The sequence below is a fragment of the Podarcis gaigeae genome (assembly GCF_964106915.1).
Source record: "Podarcis gaigeae genome assembly, chromosome: 1".
NCBI classification, from domain to species: domain Eukaryota; kingdom Metazoa; phylum Chordata; class Lepidosauria; order Squamata; family Lacertidae; genus Podarcis; species Podarcis gaigeae.
Genome location: NC_139678.1, coordinates 108,898,962 through 108,917,999, shown reverse-complemented (window position 1 = coordinate 108,917,999; position 19,038 = coordinate 108,898,962). Strand labels below are relative to the sequence as shown.

The 19,038-nt window shown below is 42.6% G+C and overlaps 1 protein-coding gene across 11 annotated transcripts in view; it reads left to right on the top strand.

Annotated features, from left to right (window-relative positions):
* Nucleotides 1-19,038, top strand: part of COBLL1 (cordon-bleu WH2 repeat protein like 1) — an 83,353-nt gene that overhangs the window by 34,300 nt on the left and 30,015 nt on the right. For 2 of the 11 annotated variants that reach the window (XM_083704479.1, XM_083704485.1), the window contains exon 1: nucleotides 5,944-6,279. The exons of the other annotated variants lie outside the window; for them this stretch is intronic. The gene's annotated coding sequence lies outside the window, so the exon portion shown is untranslated. Of the gene's footprint in view, nucleotides 1-5,943; nucleotides 6,280-19,038 lie in introns of those variants that run through there. 11 annotated transcript variants of the gene reach the window in all.

Genomic DNA, 19,038 nt, shown 5'->3' with positions numbered 1-19,038 from the left:
TCAGGTATCTGAAGAAGTGTGCATGCACACGAAAGCTCATACCTAGAACTAACTTAGTTGGTCTTTAAGGTACTACTGGAAGGAATTTTTTGTTTTGACTATGGCAGACCAACACAGCTACCTATCTGTAACTGTCCTCTCCACAGTTTACTCGCCCGAGTAAAGGGATGATTGAATGCATTTGTTTCCCAAAGCCTTTCCTGGGCTGCTATGTCTTTGGTATTTAGTGCCTCCTGCCTGCTCAATACACCTTTGTTCACGGTGCTTCTTTTTGTACCCAGCGCCTGTTGGTTCCAAGAAAAACCTCCAACAGTAGAAGCAGCTGATTGAACACTCAAGATTCCTTCAGCACAGGGATACATGGGCTACTTTGATGCTATGTCAAGGTATTTAGATGCATACTTAATCTCATGCAAGTAGAGGTTTCCATAGCAGGAAGTAGATCTTTCCACTACTAGCAGTTCCCAATGTTTTAAACTTTCAATTGCAACCCATCAGGTTGCTCTGATTTGTTTTATTCTGTATGAGCTACCAGAAAATATTTAGGCTGCTTAATGCAGTTTCTGGAATTAGCTGAAGCAGACATGTCAGGATTACTGACGATCCAAATCTGTAAATGTGTTATCTAGGTTGTTTTGGTCCAGCAGTGGGATTATAAATAGGAAGGCTTAATGATGTAATTAGCTGAAGAGCAATGGATGAGGCGAGATGGTCGGTTCATCTATATGTACGCTTTAGGGGTTTATATTGAGGTGGTGTTGAAGAATCAACATGTGTCGAGTTTGGGGTAAGCTGAACATTCAGTGCATTGTGATAAATATATTTAACTTGTAAAAAAAAAAAGGAAAAAAGAGGCATTCTGCGTTAAGAAGATTGGGTACACAAAAATTCCAGTGTTTTAAAGCTAGTGTTGATAATTCAGACTGATTTATGTGAGTATACTGTATATCCTAGTAGCTGGAGAGGTCTGCTATCACAGGTTATGAAGTTTATATAGTCAGTATCGATAGTTGTCAGTGTCTCTGTTTAATCTATTCTTTGTTATGGCTTAGTGCTATCTTGTAACCATACTTGAGGTGAGTTTATGTTTACATGACAAAAGAAACTTGATATTCAAAGTTGTTGGCTGGTTTTTGTATTATTTATTTTGCAACCTTTGAAGCTCTGCTTTAAAAACACAAAATCTTAGTCATTCTTTATTGGTTGTGGATATTTTAAATATCATATTGCAGACATCTCAGCCGTGGGCTGAAGTCCATGATTCAGCCGTGGGATTTAGAGGTTCATAACTGCCTGCCTGGATTATAGCTGTGAACTACAAATAAATTTATTCTAATATTCCCCAATGCTGAAGTCTGATTTGCTCGTTTTATATTTGGATTAATTTAACTTGCTGAGACTGCTTTTAAAAATGCTACTGGCTGCTTCTATGTGATGTTTCTTAGTTTTTCAATAATACAAATTGAGCTTTATGTATCTTTTACACTTTGAAAGGAACATTAAGAACAGCTGGAAAACTGGCAGCATAACTGCATGTGTGCTTACTTAAAAATAAGTTCCTTTTAAATCAGTGCTTCTTGCTCTTAGGCATCTGTCTGTGTGTAGGATTGCAGACTTATTTAAAGTGCTTCCACATTAGGTGTTCAGAACTGCGATTCTTTGTTCACTCTCTCTTCATGGAGTACCTAGAAAACACCAGCTTCATTGTCGTCCTGTATTTTCCCTGTGGTTATTTTGTCTTTTCTTAGGCTACAGAAACGCTCATCACTTTCCAGAACAGGAGAATAGTGCATCTCTACAGGTTTAGGTGCCTTTAATCTGCTGCTAATCTTTTGGCATTTTAAAAGGATGGGGTTTTGACACGGTCAGTGATACATTAGAAAAGTGAACATACAATGACTTAGCACACATTCATTATAACCTTGTCGTTTTATGACCCCGTTTTGGGTTACTAGAACACTTTGCTGGCTATTTTAATGAAAGACCTGCAGTGCTATGCCACCATAATGCTATGATGATATTATTATTATTATTATTTTAAATATATATTTTTTTAAAAAATCATTTCTGGTTGCTCCCGTTTGAGCAGTGACCAGAAAGTTTCTAAATTCATTTTCAAAAATTAACAATATTGTATGATCATGCAGTTAAGGACGCAGGTGGCGCTGTGGGTTAAAGCCTCAGCACCTAGGACTTGCCGATCGAAAGGTTGGCGGTTCGAATCCCTGCAGCGGGGTGCGCTCCCGCTGCTCGGTCCCAGCGCCTGCCAACCTAGCAGTTCGAAAGCACCTCCGGGTGCAAGTAGATAAATAGGGACCGCTTACCAGCGGGAAGGTAAACGGCGTTTCCGTGTGCGGCTCTGGCTCGCCAGAGCAGCGATGTCACGCTGGCCACGTGACCCGGAAGTGTCTCCGGACAGCGCTGGCCCCTGGCCTCTTGAGTGAGATGGGCGCACAACCCCAGAGTCTGTCAAGACTGGCCCGTACGGGCAGGGGTACCTTTACCTTTACCTTTATGATCATGCAGTTAGCATTATGGTATGGTATGCCTTGTTTTCATTAAAAAATGCAGTTAACACAATAGCAGTATAATGCATTTTTTTCTTATTATGCTATCATATTCCTGTAATAAAAAGCACAGGAATCCTGATTGCATGAAAAGTCAGTTGTAATTCTGCTTGCAGTGGATGAACAAGTTTTGGGTAGCACTAGGAGCCCCCCATTTGGAAGCAACTTTAGTCCAGGGATTTTAGTTCTATGTTCATTCAAGCCATAATGAATAAATAGTGAATGCAGCTGGTGGTTAAATTAGTTTAATTTTAATGAATTCATTATACAGTGATATCTCACTTTTCGAAAGTAATCCGTTCTGGAAGACCGTTCAAGTTCCAAAACGCTCAAAAATGGAAAACTCAATACGGAAGTCTCAAAACGTAAAACTCAATATGGAATCTGCGTTTCATGTTTGACTTCTGAGGCGCATTCAAAAACCAAAGCATTTACTTCTGGGTTTACGGCATTTGAAAACCAAAATGTTCGTCGGTGGAGACGTTCGAAAACCAAGGTACCACTGTATTCTAAAAAAAATTAAGCAAATAATATAAATGAATGCTGGGCTAAACTTTACTGAGTGTCCCCCCCCCCATCTAAATATAGATGTTTAGTTTTCAAATGCTATGATTTTTAAAGCACACTGATGTCATAATTTATCAAGAATCTCAACATATCTGAAAATGACTTTGCCAGAGAAACACCCAAGTTGCAACAATTTTTTAACAAAGACTGATTCTTAAAATAACTTGGGTGTAGAGTTCTGTACAATTAGACTACTTTTGTATCAGGCGTGTGTCTTTGTTTCAGAGTCAATACATTCCCCATGGGTAGGTCTTACTAAGTCTGTATGTTTCAAGCCTCTCCCTTCTTTTGATGAAAAGGGGTGGGAGCGGGGAGACAAAATATGATAAATTGAAGCTGCTAATTTTGTACTACATCCCCAAACTTCAATATTCCTTTTTTCCTCAGTTAATTTACATATTACATTGCTGAAACTTTGAATATAACTTTCTGTTGAATTATTTGTGTTTGTTTCAAGAAGACATGTTAAAAAGATGACAAGCCTGTTGTTTCTTCCTTTACTGCTTATGTTGGCAATGATGAGAGTTTGTTACTTAAGAAAAAGGATGATTGAGGCACAGTAAAGGTGCCATCTCAGCAGCTGGCGGTGATTCACAGCAGACCTGGGCTGTTTGACAGGAAAGGAAAGACTAGCCAGGCTAAGTAGCCAGGCTAGAAGCAGTGGCCTAAGTTTGAGTCTAGGGCAAGGCAGTAAAAGAATTGGAGTTGTCCCAATGGGTTGGCATACCCACCCGCCAAGCTTTGATAGGCAAGGCAAGCATACTCATGAGACTCCTTTGCTTTGTGAGAAAGTTGAGCATGCAGATGCACACTGTGTCACGCAGAGGGTAGATCTTTCCCCAATGACAGCAGCACCAAATGCTGGGTGGCCAGCTCTGACTCCATCCCTTTGCCCTCAGCAGTTGGTTGATGCTCTCCCTGGATTCCATTGATTCTCCTCTCTCCCTGGGAGAGAAGAGTGGAGATCGGAGTTCTGCTTCCCCGTCCAGAGCAACCATACCCTGGGAGAAGAAAGTACCTGTCTCCTCCTCCCTCTGTTCCTTGTTCCTTGGATATAGCCCCACCCTCCATTACCCCCCACCTCATCCATCTCCACCTGTCATTCCACACCTAAACCCGGTGATGCCTCAAGACACATGGCACTCCTTGATGTTTGACTGAAGCATTAGTCACTGGAGGACTTGTGCAGTTTTGTGCCTGCCTTTCTGTCTGTTGAGTTGCACCAAGTTAGAGAGCTGAAAGTCCAATAGTGTTTTTAGAACTCTCCTTATCCTTGATGTGCAGATGATTGGTGACAGGAGACGGGGGACTCTGTGACTCGATCTCAAGGTTAACGGTCGATGCCTGAAACACAGGGTGCGCTATGATCTGCGCATCCTGCTCCACATCATCAGAGATGTTTTGTGTATGTGATATGATGGGAGGTGCAATATGGAATCTCCTTTCAACTCATGCATTGCCCATGTGTCCAACATGCTGCACTTCTTAAGTTGCTGGACTCTCAACAAGTATCAGTCCCAGCCAGTATGGCCAGTGGTCAGAGATGAGAGTTGCAGCCCAACATTTAGTACATGATTTAGTACAGTGGTACCTCGAGTTACAGACGCTTCAGGTTACAGACTCTGCTAACCCAGAAATAGTACTTCGGGTTAAGAACTTTGCTTCAGGATGAGAACAAAAATTGCACGATGGCCACATGGCAGCAGCAGGAGGCCCCATTAGCTAAAGTGATACCTCAGGTTAAGTAAGTTTCAGGTTAAGAATGGAACTCCAGAACGAATGAAGTTCTTAACCCAAGGTACCACTGTATAGTACAATGCAGGAACATTTTAGGGGACCAGAAAAGGAGATGGTGTCCCTTTTCTCTGCTGAAACTTCCCCTAGTCCACAAGCCCTAAATAGTATTTTAAAACTTTAATTTCCTGGTAGATGGAGTCCTGAGCAGAAATATTTCAGTTTGGGGTTGGGATGCGGTAATATTGGGGGTTCCCACTTCCTATCATTGTAATTTTGAACATCAAATCTGTCTTAGACTTACATTTTGTATGTATTTTATTGTGGGTTTTAACTGATAATGTTATATTTTTGGTGTATCTTCTGCATATCACCTTGAATGCTAGTTGACTTAGCAATTAGTAATTGATAGGAATAAACAATCGCTCCACTTCATATTCCTCTTCTGTGAAATGTTCTGCATCGTTTGAGGATATGTTCTCCGCCCCCCTTTGTATTTTAGATGGCTTATTGAAACGTTGTTTGTTTTATTTATGCTTAACTTTACTTCAAAAGTTCTCATATCGGTGTACCAAAGTGTGAATAAACTATTCACATAACAATATACACAACTTTATACCGACAAATTAACACACTGAAATGCAACACTATCTCCAGAACTAAAAAGAAAACCCCAAACAGAATAGGGCACGATTCCAAAATCACCTAAGATATTTCCATTTTGATTGAAAATGAACGAGACGCAGGATAATAAACCAACCCTTTTGATAGCAGCTTGCCATTAAATGTCTTCAGATGCAGCACACACTATTTAATCTATCACCTTCCTTGCCTGGAAACTAAGTTTAGAAACAGGTGAGCCTCTACTCTGATGGGGATGGGCTTTCCAACACCTTGCATAGCTTTCAGCTGCTTCAGAGGTGCTGGCTTGTCAAATTGAAGGAACTTTCCCCCTCTTTTTCTTCCTCTTGCCTTCCTCTTTTTCTACAGGGATTTTAGAAGCAAGTGGGCGTGGTTTATTCGTGCCTCCTTAGAGGCAGGGAATAAATACTGGCAACTTCCACGCACACTTTCTGTTATTGGGGAAGCATTCTTTCTCTTCTCCAGAAAGGAAGAGAAAACAGAATTTGGGAGGAGATTGTGTCCCTTTTGGAGGCATTTCCATGGGTTGTTCCACAGGCGTAGCTGTAAACATGGGGGAAAGAACTGGAATAAGAGCTAGCGGCAACTTAGGAAGCTGCTTGTAATGTTCTGTTTAAATAGGACTTTGAACCGTGTTTTCCCTCCCGCCCCTTCCATGTACTAAGAGGAGAGTAAAAGTGCTCTTTGTATTCCATGCTTGGAGCTGACTTCAGAGCCATACACCAGAACGGCTGCTGGTGAGGCACCTACTGCTGGAAAAATACCTGAGGTAAGTCTAGTTACGTGGCTTACCTGCGGCATGCAGCTAGAGACATTAAGAGTATAGAGGGGTCTGAGGGCGGGAGTGTATATGGGGGTGTTTTTTTACCATTGACTGCTTAATGCAGTTTCTGTATTTCCAAACTTTAAAATTCTTACAAGTAGAAGAGTAAATATGTAAGGGGTTGGAAGATAGATTGGTGCTTTCTGCCTTTGAGGCCTGCAACAAAGCAGAAAAATACTGCGCAAATTTTGCATAGTTTTGTGGTATTAAGATTGCAGCCCTGCTCATACGTACCTAGAAGTAACTCCCATGGAGTATGGTAAGACTTAGATTTTGAATGAAAAATTCATAGGAATAGGCTGTAAGTGCATTCTTTTGAGCTTCCTCAACCTGAATACTGATTTTGCTTGTGACCTTTGCTAGATTAACATGTGTTTGTTTGTTTGTTAATGTATGAATAAAAATCCATTAGCAAAAGCTTCAGGGAGCATACTGGAATTTGTTAAGTCAGTCTTAGGATTTTAATATTTGCTTATTTTCAGAGATATTACAGTGGTTCTTCCTTTATTATTGAGCCTGTTGAAATCAATACAGAACAATCAATAGCTAATATTGGCTAAGAACTATTATCTGACCCAATTTATAGTAGCAATAAGGTGTGGCCAAGAAAACGGTCTCTCTCTCTCTCTCTCTCTCTCTCTCTCTCTCTCTCTGCCTTCCTTATTAGTTACATTAGAGAGTCCATAGAACAAATGTGGGGTAAAAATAACTTTCTGCTACATTTCAAAAATTAATATTAAGCAACATGCATTATTATATGAGGGCAAGCTGAAGGTTGATTGGAATCTTCCAGTGGAATTTAGTAGTTTGGGTAGGGATTTTTGACTCTCAGCTGTTTTAACAACAACAAAATGTGCCCCTTCGCTTAATATTACATACAAAATAATCGAGGTTGCTGAGAAGACTAAAGGCTTTCTTTTCTGGCATGGGTGAGAACGAAGTGAAAGGACCTTAGTATGTATGAGGAGTGCTGAATATTCCTACTGAGCATGTTCTCAGAGGCATCCTGTTAATAGCTGGCTTCCCGAGGCACGATTTGACCCCCGACTCTGATTGTTAGACCTCTTGGCACCCAATAATATTTCATTTATAAGCCAGCAATTCACAAAGTATTTCTGGAAAAGAACTGTTGGTGGGGCTGTACTGGATGAGGATACTTGCACTTTACAACATATTTACAACATATTTACTTATTTTTGCATTAATAGCCTTGTTGAATAGGCAATAAGGGCTTTCTTTTTCTTTTCATATGAAGGAGCATTTACTCCTTACGAGACCATGACTAAAATGGTGCTGTCCAGACACAGCTTTACCACTTCGATGAGAATAAGATAGCTTGGTTGGTAGAGCATGAGGCTCTTTAATTTCAGGGTTGTGGGTTCCAGCCCCACGTTGGGCAAAAGATTCCTGAATTACTGGGGGTTGGACTAGACAACCCTCTTGACTCCTTCCAATTCTATGATTCTACTTTCTAGAAGTAGAGAGTGTATCAGATTTTCTCCAAAAGGGGTGTCCTTTCCCCCATTCTTAGTGGAGACATTACACACATACACCCCAGAACACACATATTTGCCAAAGTTGTATGGGATGCTGGCCTCCTTTCGTCACCAAGAGTCACATGAGACAGCCTTGTACTCTGGAGTGTGTTGCCTGTCAGAGAATCATCATCCTGCAAGGAACCGTGTCTTCTGTGCGTCAGGCCGGCAAGGAGACTGGTAGATGTCTTGTTTGGGAGAGTTGATCACTTCAGGTGGAGAAGCTTAGCATTCCCCTTTCTTCCACTGTCTGGCTTGTAACCACATAGTAAGTACAGTTGTGCACATCTTGGGCAAACCAGCTCTTTCTTGCAAGTTGCTGGCCTGCTAGTGACAGGGCTGTTGGAGCAAAGGCAGTGTTGCTAGCATTCTTTCTAACATGTTGAGCAATAATTTCAACATAGAGATGGGCACTGTATTGCATTGCATTCCTAGTGGTATCTGCAAACCAAAGATAATCCCGAATAACTCTTAAAGCAATATAATAATTATGATGAATTGCGGCAGCAGGTGGTTGCGAGACATGTGAAATTAAACACACACACAAAGCCAGGAAAGCAAACACCCCTCCCAACACTCCATGCCTTGATTCCTACATTTAACTCCTTTTTTTGTTTGTTTGTTTATCGCAAGCACTAATTCACCATCATATTTCTTTCTCTGTCTCTTTCTTTCTCTCTCTCCCACTCCCTCCCGGTTACGGGAACAAAAGTCCAAAATGCTGTCCCTCTTAGCCAAATGACAAGGGGCAATGGGTGGAGAAGTTAAAAAAGAAAGGTTTATTTCAAAGCTGCAGCTGTGAGTCTCGGTTTGGATATCTCCAAAAGAACCAGTGGCTTATGCCTGCAATCCAGCTCCTCTTAGAGGCTGAGGCTGGCAGATCGCTTGAGCTCAGGAGTTCAGGGCTGCTGAGAGCTCAGCTGATCAGGTGTCTGCATTAAGTTCAGTATCTCCTCAACATGTACAGCTTCACATTTTAATCTCATTTAATTTATGGCTTTTCACTTCCCAACTTGGGCCAGTCATCAGGTATCAGCAGAACCTATCTCACACGACTTTTGTGAAGATATAGGAGGTATAGAATGGTTGCAAAACGGGGCTTGGTTCTTGTATTTTAGGCATCACGTTCTCCTTCCTTTCACCAAAGTGATGTATCTTCGTAAATGGACACCTTTTGTTCATCTCCCCACCCTCCACCAGAAAAATTTAAAAGCCAAAAAATTAAAAGTCACATTTTGCAAACAATCACTCAGAACACATTAAAAAGTATTTGCTGTGGTGTGCGTAATTTCAGGTTCTGCTCATGCACATAAATCCAAATGGCATGTTTGCAAACATTGGGGAGCAACTTCAGGCACACAAACACATATATATATATATTGAACCAACTGCTGTAAGCAAAGTAGTTCTCTCTGCCAGTCTTCTGTCAGTTTTGTAAATGTGACGGTTATATGTTACAGCAGTGGTCTGGAAACTGGTTTTCTGTGGCTTTACTGTCCTGACGGAAAGTTTTAAAGGCACAGCCCTATGCAGGCCAGGCAAATCATTGTGGGCCTTCCTGTACAATTCTTTTTCCTCCAGATGATTCTGTTTCCTTTATCCCAGTACCATGGGATAAAGCCACAAAAAGTGTTTACTCTGCCACTGTTGTAATGTATAAACTGAGCAGCAAAGCCACCACAGATGCATTGGCATTTATGGGTACACGCGGAACCAAATGGGTCGCGGGTGGCGCTGTGGTCTAAACCAGGCTTTCTCAAACTTGGTCCTCCAGATGTTTTTGGCCTACAACTCCCATGATCCCTAGCTAGCAGGACCAGTGGTCAGGGATGATGGGAATTGTAGTCTCAAAATATCTGGAGGGCAGAGTTTGAGGAAGCCTGGTCTAAACCACTGAGTCTCTTGGGCTTGCCAATCAGAAGGTCGGCAGTTCGAATCCATGCAGTGGGGTGAGCTCGCATTGCCCTGTCCCAGCTTCTGCCAACCTAGCAGTTTGAAAGCATACCAGTGCAAGTAGATGAATAGGTACCTCTGCGGTGGGAAGGTAAATGGCGCTTCCATGCACCCTGGAACTTGTCACGGTCTTCCGTGTGCCAGTATCATTTTAGTCATGCTGACCACATGACCTGAAAAGCTGTCTGTGGACAAACGCCGGCTCCCTCAGCCTGAAAAGCAAGATGAGTGCCGCACCCCATAGTGGACTTAACTGTCCAGGGTTCTTTTACGTTTACATGTGGAACCAGTGGTAATCCTGGAACCACTTTTCCTGCTACCTCTGTCCAACACACTAGCCCATTTCCCTTTATTGTGTTAAAACAGGTAGGAGAGGTACAGATGAAGAAGGTAATCAAGTTTCGGTTGAAATCCTAGTTCACCTTTTTATCTTCCTCAGGTGAGAAGGAACACAATGAATCACATCTCTAAATGGCCACATAGCTGAAAAGACGTGGATGTAAATCCAAGAGGAAACCTGTGTCTGTAAAAATCACGCCACAGTACTTTCATTGGCTGTGCTGTACATTCCTTTGGCTGGGCAATATGTTAATCAGTGATTAGTCACATGATTTTGGCTTGGACTGCCAAAAAAACAACAACAAAATACAACAATGTGTGCCCTCAATCCCTTATTCATTACTAGCAGAGATGTCTTCTCAACATTTGGTTACTCTTCTGATTTTGCCACTGAGACCATAACTGCTCTCCTGCTTTTTCTGATCCTAACAAAACACATCATTTATCATCATATAAGAGACATGTCTGTCTGTCTAGGTGTAGATATGATGTAATTAATACAACAATAATAACCCCAAACACACACTAACCTCGCCACGAAAACGAAGAGAACAGTGCCATTGCTACATAAAGAGAAGCCCATATTTGAAAGAGAAGCACAGGTTTGAAATCCAGGAGGCTTATTTATTTAAATTCTAGTATGTATGAACCGGGACGCAGGTGGCGCTGTGGGTTAAAGCCTCAGCACCTAGGACTTGCCGATCGAAAGGTCGGCGGTTCGAATCCCTGCGGCGGGGTGCGCTCCTGCTGCTCGGTCCCAGCGCCTGCCAACCTAGCAGTTCGAAAGCACCTCCGGCTGCAAGTAGATAAATAGGGACCGCTTACTAGCGGGAAGGTAAACGGCGTTTCCGTGTGCAGCTCTGGCTCGCCAGAGCAGCGATGTCACGCTGGCCACGTGACCCGGAAGTGTCTCCGGACAGCGCTGGCCCCTGGCCTCTTGAGTGAGATGGGCGCACAACCCCAGAGTCTGTCAAGACTGGCCCGTACGGGCAGGGGTACCTTTACCTTTACCTTTATGTATGAACCACTTATGGATGGGGAAACCGAGCCAGATGGGCGGGATATAAATAAATTATTATTATTATTATTATTATTATTATTATTATTATTATTATTATTTGCTGTAAATGCATCAATGCCTATGAGGGTCTTACCATCAGCCTGGGCTAAATTAGATTGTACCCTACAGTACGTTGCTTACAAAAACTAGCATTGGTGAGTGAGTTCTCCTTTGAAGGGCATTTTTTGAACGTTATTAGTCATCTAATAAACAGGTAGGGACGCGGGTGGCGCTGTGGGTTAAACCACAGAGCCTAGGACTTGCCGATCAGAAGGTCTGTAGTTCAAATCCCCACGACGGGGTGAGCTCCGGTTGCTCATTCCCTGCTCCTGCCAACCTAGCAGTTCGAAAGCACGTCAAAGTGCAAGTAGATAAATAGGTACCGCTCCGGCGGGAAGGTAAACGGCGTTTCCGTGTGCTGCTCTGGTTTGCCAGAAGCGGCTTAGTCATGCTGGCCACATGACCCAGAAGCTGTACGCTGGCTCCCTCGGCCAATAAAGCGAGATGAGCGCCACAACCCCAGAGTCTGTCACGACTGGACCTAATGGTCAGGGGTCCCATTACCTTTACCTAATAAACAGGTATTAATAACTTGGGGACTCCTGGTAAGTTTCTTTGGAACACAGTTTGATATCTTCACCTCAAGAATCAGACTTTAAAGGATTGTAACATTGCACATATAGTATGGATTATTTTATTTTATTGCTAAGGTGGGCAATGCTGCTCTGTTACAAGGTCACAGCGTTGTTTGCTGTTTGTCAGGGATGTGATGGTTAAGATCAAAGGGTGCTTGCCTTGCTAGGTAGTAGTTAACACAGTGGCAGCTTGTGGGATGTAATACCTTTTACTGCTTAGGGAGCTTGAGGAAAGGGAACTCATTTCCCACATTTGCAGAGACAAGTGCTCTGTTTGATTTGTATTATACGCACTCCTTGGTTTGTGATGAAAACAGGTGCATAGTTTATACTTGTGCAATTTTTGCTACTCTGTAAAATTACAAAAGTCACCTAGAGGAGGCTTTTTCAACATGATTGGCATAAAACTTGTAAAAAAAAAACCTTGACATTTTCCAACCGCAGTTGGCCCCACCCCAACCTCTGCCCACATCCCACGATAACTCTTCCTCTCACTCTCGCCTCTCCTCCCACCGAACCCACCATCTCCTGTGCAGTTTTGAAGAAGAGGAGCTTGAATACGTGAAGTTCATACAGGACAGGGGGACACTGTTCTCCAAAAAAAGGGGGGGAGGACAGTCACGTTTTTCTAGGGATGGATGGCACCTCTTTCTTCACCTGCTACCTGGTATATTTGCTACCCTCCTATCTGTCTCTGTGCCTTATACTTTTAATTTCCAAGGAAGTAGAAACACACAGCCCGATCCTATACATGTACAATCAGAAGAAAGTTTTACCCTCCACATAGGCATGCGAAGGATTCTCTTCCGTTTCGTTTAATGGTTGGTCAGATTTTGTGGCACGTACAGTGGTACCTCGAGTTACATACGCTTCAGGTTACATATGCTTCAGGTTAGACTCCGCTAACCCAGAAATATTACCTCAGGTTAAGAACTTTGCTTCAGGATGAAAACAGAAATTGTGCAGCGGCAGCGCAGTGGCAGCGGGAGGCCCCATTATCTAAAGTGGTGCTTCAGGTGAAGAACAGTTTCAGGTTAAGAACGGACCTCCGGAACGAATTAAGTTCTTAACCCGAGGTACCACTGTAGTTTGTAAAATGGACCCCACTCCCATGACTTGAGTTAGAAATGGATGTTAGCAGCTATACCATCATTCTATATGGTACAAAATTGAGTGGTCGGTTGCTTGCTTTCTAAAATAGATTGAAATCTTTGATAAAGTAACTTCGTTTAGACATGTGCAAAATCAACTTGTTTCCTGCAGCAGTGCTTAGTGAGATAGTGTCTTTTAAAGCAATGTTATCTGAAGGTATCTGCAAAATGGTTTTGTATTTGGAAGTTTTGGTTTAAATGAATGACAGGGGATACCGTGCCATAGATTATGATGCCCATAGCTAGACTTATCAGCATTGGGGAGGAAGTGGTCGTTCTACTTGCCTTCAGAAGTTTAAGATATACAGCGGAAGCCTTTTCTATTGGTACCCTAGCAGCTGTTGGTTTGGTGTCTGACTACTTGGGGAAGGAACTTCTTTCTCATGGTACTAGACTGTAGAATACTCTCTTTAGGAAATTTCACCTGGTGCCTATTTTAATATTTCATTGTCAGGCAAGAACCTTTTAAAACAAATTCCAGACATTTTAATCTGATCTGGGCTTTTAAATATATATTTGTCCTGCTGTTGTGCTGCTCCTCTAAACTGTGTAATTTTAATATTCTCATTTTCATTGTATTTTACATTGTACTGGGAATTTATTGAAGTGTAGGATGTAAATCCTTGAAATAAAATGTGTGCACTAAAAATTTCAGGCTGTGGTAGAAGTCTTGGGCACGATCTAGTAAAAGTTGAGTACCCTGGATTACTATTGATTTTAACAGAAAAAACCCACACATGTGCTGAAATAAATGGGGTTTAAAAGTGCTTAACTTTTCCTGAATCTAAGCCCCTGGCATTGCAGGTTATATAAATATTTTATCATCTCCCCACCTCCCCAGAATATGTTCCTTTTGTCTCTTTAAAGCCACAGCACAGCTTACATCTACTGCAAGCTTCTGTGCAAGCACAGAACTACTGTGCACCACACATTAAATTTCAGTAGAACGCTGCTGGTGTATTTCAAGGGATATTGCTAAACAAACTGGGTATCAAATCTTTAAACGCCATCAAATATAAACATTGCTGGTTTTCTTCTCTCGAACCCTCCTGCAGTTGAAACTGTGTGTGCACGCCAACTGTCTCCGTTTATAAACTTTTGTAAGGCAGGTTTCCTGCATTCTCTGCTAAGTGCTGTCTCACTCAGTGTAAGTAAAATATTGCAGATGACAGGCAGATGACTTGTTCTTCTCACACTGGTGCTGGTGCCACTCACTTCCTGTTTGCCTTGTCGGGGTGTTTCCTGAAGCAGCCAGCATGTCTGTCATGCAGGAAGCAGAAAAGCTAAAATAGCACAGACATTCCCAAATGTATCGCTACCTGGATGCGTTGCTTGTGAGGGTGTACATTGGTCTGTCTCTGACCCCCCCCCTTGTGTCTTCAGCCTTGCACCTCAGCTGATTCCCTAATCTTTCCAGCTTATTCAGCTGACTGCAAAGGGGCCAGGCAGTCATTTAAATTGCAAAGCTTCCCAGTTTGCTGGCATGCAATTCCCTTCAAACGACACTCATTATTTTTCACTATTATCCCGTAATATTAATAAAACAGAAATTTATGCATGGAACCATGACTTTTTTTATTGTTGCCATGTTTATTTCTGCCTTATCTTGAAAGTGCAAGAACGAGAAGCTTGTAATTCTGAACTCCTGTTTACACCAAATAAATCCGTCTAACAAACTGATTTAAAAGATTAAAAGTATTTTGTATAGAAAAGAAATTCCTACTGCCTGTTAGCTTGTTTCTTTTCCTTTCCTTGCTTTTCTGGTGGCAGTCTAATTTCATTCCTTGTTTTCCTTAGTGAAAGGTACATTTAGGGTCAAACTAGAATTAATGCCAGTAGATATAATTTTGAATGCTATGATTGGGACCCCCCCCCCTTCTCATAGCTATATAACACCCCTGGCTACTGCTGGGCTGTGGTGTCAGTCCAGATTGGGACTGCCACAGGCAGGATTTATTTAACCCAGTGTTTTCTTAGTTCTCTCCTGGGATTGACTGCAGCTTTTTTTTCTTTGCTGGGCTACACGTGGGGCTTGCAAGAAAATGTTGCGGCACGTAAATGCTCCTGTTCAGAGTTCCTGCCTGCCTGCTTGCCAGCTAGCTAGCTATGACCTTTCTGAGGATATTCCATTCCATCCATGGATGCTTTGATTGAGATTCCTGCATTGAAGGGAGTTGGGCTAGATGACCCTCAAGGTCTCTTCCAGCTCAACAATTAGCTATAGTGATTCTATTATTCCTCCCTTCTAAGTCTGCTGGATCTTCCATTGGGTTATCTTTCAGGGGTCCTGCCCGTTAAGCCCCCACCCCCACCCCGCTAAAGTTTTTCTATTTCTGCAAATGCTTTGGTTCCAAGAAACCTGCTGATAACCTCCCTCTTGTGCGTGGATGTTGCTATTTTAGCTGCGTAATGATAGCTAGTTGGAGAACGCGTTTGCTGTTAGTATGTATGTTGATTGATCTGCAGTCATGCAACACTGCAGAAGTTCAAGTGTGTTTTAAAAACTGCAGGAGCCTTTTAATTAAATGGCCGAGATGCTAACAGTCGGAGCCTCACTGTTAGTGGCTCACTTCAGCTATGGAATCGGGCAACAAAGGCTTACACAGTGGATTTCCCCCCCCCCCCAAGTTATTGCAGGGTCTGACACACTTTCCTTAGGTGCCATAACGACCCTGGCTGAAAGCATGGATATCTGTGACAGATTTGGCCTTAACCTGCTGCTCAAAGTATGCTTTTTTGGCCTTTTGAAGTAAGAAAATGTCATTTGGACTTGGAGCCAGCTGAAAAGAGTTTCTGTTTCCAGGACTGCTGCTGTCCAAAGGTCATATTATCAGATCTGCGGAGGGGTCAGTGCCAATTGCTTAGAAAGAAGCAGAGAGCAACTGGCGGAGCTGGCTTCTGGTTTCAATGTGGTACAAAAAGGGGTTTTCCAGCATTCTGTTAAATTATCAGCTTAATTATCATGCTTTACGGGGCCAATCACTCTTCCCTTCAAATGTATAAAAGCTATTTAAGGGAAATACTTGATGCATAGCTGCATAGGAAACTCCTTTATACAGAGTTAGACCAGTGGTCCATCTAACTGTTGTCTGCAATGATTTGGAGGGGTTTCCCAGTCTTTCATATGAGGAATCTTTTACAGGCCTTGCTGGAGAGTCCAGGGGTTCCTTCAGGATTAGAGGGAAATGTTTTCCTTGGCTGGAAGTAAAAAATTAAAAAAGGGCACACACTACCCCATAATCAATGGAACTTGTTAGTCATTTACAAGAGAGGAACAACACAGTCCTTTACTGTGGTTTACTTTATTGCTTACTCATAATACTAGAACCTGGAGCAATCCCATGAAACTGAACATTGGAAGATTTGGGATGGAAAAAATGAAGTACGGTACTTCTTTACACAATGCATGGTTGAACTATGAAATGTGCTTCCGATACGAAAGATTCGAATTTCATAGAAAGTGATATGTGTGTGCGTTGGTGCATGGACACCTGTTTTTAAAATTTATTTAAAAATCCTTACGTATTCAGTTTAGGTTTTATTTTATCGCATGGAATAGGTCGGAATTGGCAGAAAGCAAGCAGGTGGGAAGGAAATTGCAAAGTTTGTATGTTGATAATCAATAAGGGCAGGAGATTGCTTTCCTATCCCAAGACCACAGGTATCCATTTGTCGTGCAGCATTTGCCAGATCCTGCTCACACAGAAATTCATTGGGTGACCAGAAACACCTCACACTGTATCAGAGACAGGAGGGCAGTGCTTGGCTGAATGTGAGAGGAGGGGGAGAAACAGTAGAGGTGGGAAATAGCTGACTTCCCAGTCCCTCATCCAGTGTGTTGTGGCTTTACCCCAATCCAGCCATAGCTGTCAACCATCCCTTATTTGGCGGGAAACTCCCTTATCCCAGTGCCGTGTCCTGCTGCTGTCCCTTATTTATGATGTCCCTTAAATTTCCTGGGTTTCATGTTCGCCCGGCTCGGGAGGGAAGCAGCAGCTCGGGGTCCTCCGCTGTGCGAGAGAGTGTCCAGCTACCGCGTCTCCATCTCTCCCTTTCCCCCCTCAGGGGCGCTTTGTGAGGAGACAGGTGGTGGCGGGTGGGTGGGCAGCCCCTCTCTTGCGAGACTTCCGCCGCGCTGCCTGGGGAAGCTGGAGGTGTGGCAGCAGTGGCGGCGGCTGAGGAGGCGGCCTGAGGGAGGAGAAAGAGGAGGGGATGGGGAGGGACGCAGAAGGGCAGCGCTTCAGCGGCTGCCGCGGCGCTACAACCGCCTCATGCCGGGTTTGTGGGCGGCGTAGGCGAGAGTCTCTCCTCCCCCCCCCCTCTCGGGCGGGGAAGGGCTGATGGAACTCCTCGCGCCAGGACGACAGCAGCCCCGACGTGCTGCTTGGCATACTCTCCAACCAGTGCAGCATCTTAATGTAGTGATTTCCCCCTCTGCATCCCTTTCATAGCTCTATTTTTATAAATCATTTGTCCATCCATAGTTCAAATTTTTACTCCAAGTTTTCTGTCAATCCTACCAATGTATAGCTTTTCAACTAAATTATAAACTTTCCCCATTCTTTATTAAAGAGGTCCTCTTCCTGGTTTCTAATTCTGCCTGTAACCTTTGCCATCTCGACGTCGTTCATCAGTTTTGTCTACCACTCTTCTTTGGTTGGAGTTGGAGACCCTTAGGTCATCTAGTCCAACCCCCTGCAAAACACAGTCAGTGGCAGCCAAAGCAGCATGGCTCTATCAGTGGCGGATTTCTGCATAAACTAAGCAAAATCCCTTATTTTGGCTGCTGATCCCTTATTTTCGAGGCTGCTGGTCCCTTATTTTCAAATCTGTAAGTTGACAGCTACGAACCCACCCATTCTACAAGATTGGGGAAAGTTGCAACTTCCTTTTAAGGCTAAAAACCCCCTCCTCTTCTTTTAAGCAAAGGTCTAATCTCAGGGATTAGAACTCCCCCAATCTTTCCTAAATCCTCCATACATACATACACACACATATAAGTCTATAGTTCTCCTGTTTACTTTGTTTACATTGAAGTTCTAAAGAGAGAAATTCCCATGAGGCACTCCAGGCTGTGGTTGTGCATCTTTAATATTATGCATTATAATTTTGTTAGCTTTATGCCCTTCTCTGTCCTCAAGGCTCTGGGAACTTTACATAAATATTTATAATTTTTGCCTTTCTAAAAATAGTGTCTGGAGAAAGAACAAAGAAATGGCATCCCTCCTTCCAAATATTCAGTAAATGCTTTCAAAATAGTCAATGACCAACCATTGTGAGAAAGAATATAATGAACTAGATGAACCTTTGGTCTGATCCAGTGGGCTTCTTATGCGCCTTTTACTAATGGAGCTCATGGTATAGTGTTAAGATCACAAAAAACTCACTGTCTTTTGTAACAGTATGCGTACATAATTTTACTTTTATACGCTGCCTTTCCGTAGTTAAAACCACGCTCAAGGTGGCTTGCGACTACAAACACAGCAAAAGTAGCCATAAATAAAAAATTATAAAGCATTAAAAAGTACACAACCAAATTCAACAGTTTCCATATAAATCATAATAAGATCTAAAATAAAGATACAAAAAAATCAGTCTCATAAACAGGAACAACCACACTCCCAACCAAAACCCCTAGCAATATCCCAACCCAAGAGTCTGTTCAGCAGCCTCAGCTTTTGTAGCTGAAGTCAGTCAGGGCCTGCCCTCCCAGGCCAGGTGGGAAAAGACCTGTAAGACAGGGAGCAAGTCTTCCAGGACTTACAGCCAAGATGTAGGTGGATGATGATCAGAGCACATACCATGTTGACAGTTGTGTGATAATGATTCATTATTTTCATAAATTGGCATTTTTTATATTTAAGAAATAAACTAAGGACTGAATTTGGAAAAATGCTATGAATTGCCCAGTTGGTTGGTTTTTATCTTCTTCTCCCATGCACCATTCATTTGTTTTCCCACACTCCTTTTAGAATTACGTTTCTAAATATAAACACTGAAGTTTCACATAACTCAGTACTGTATTCTGTTTG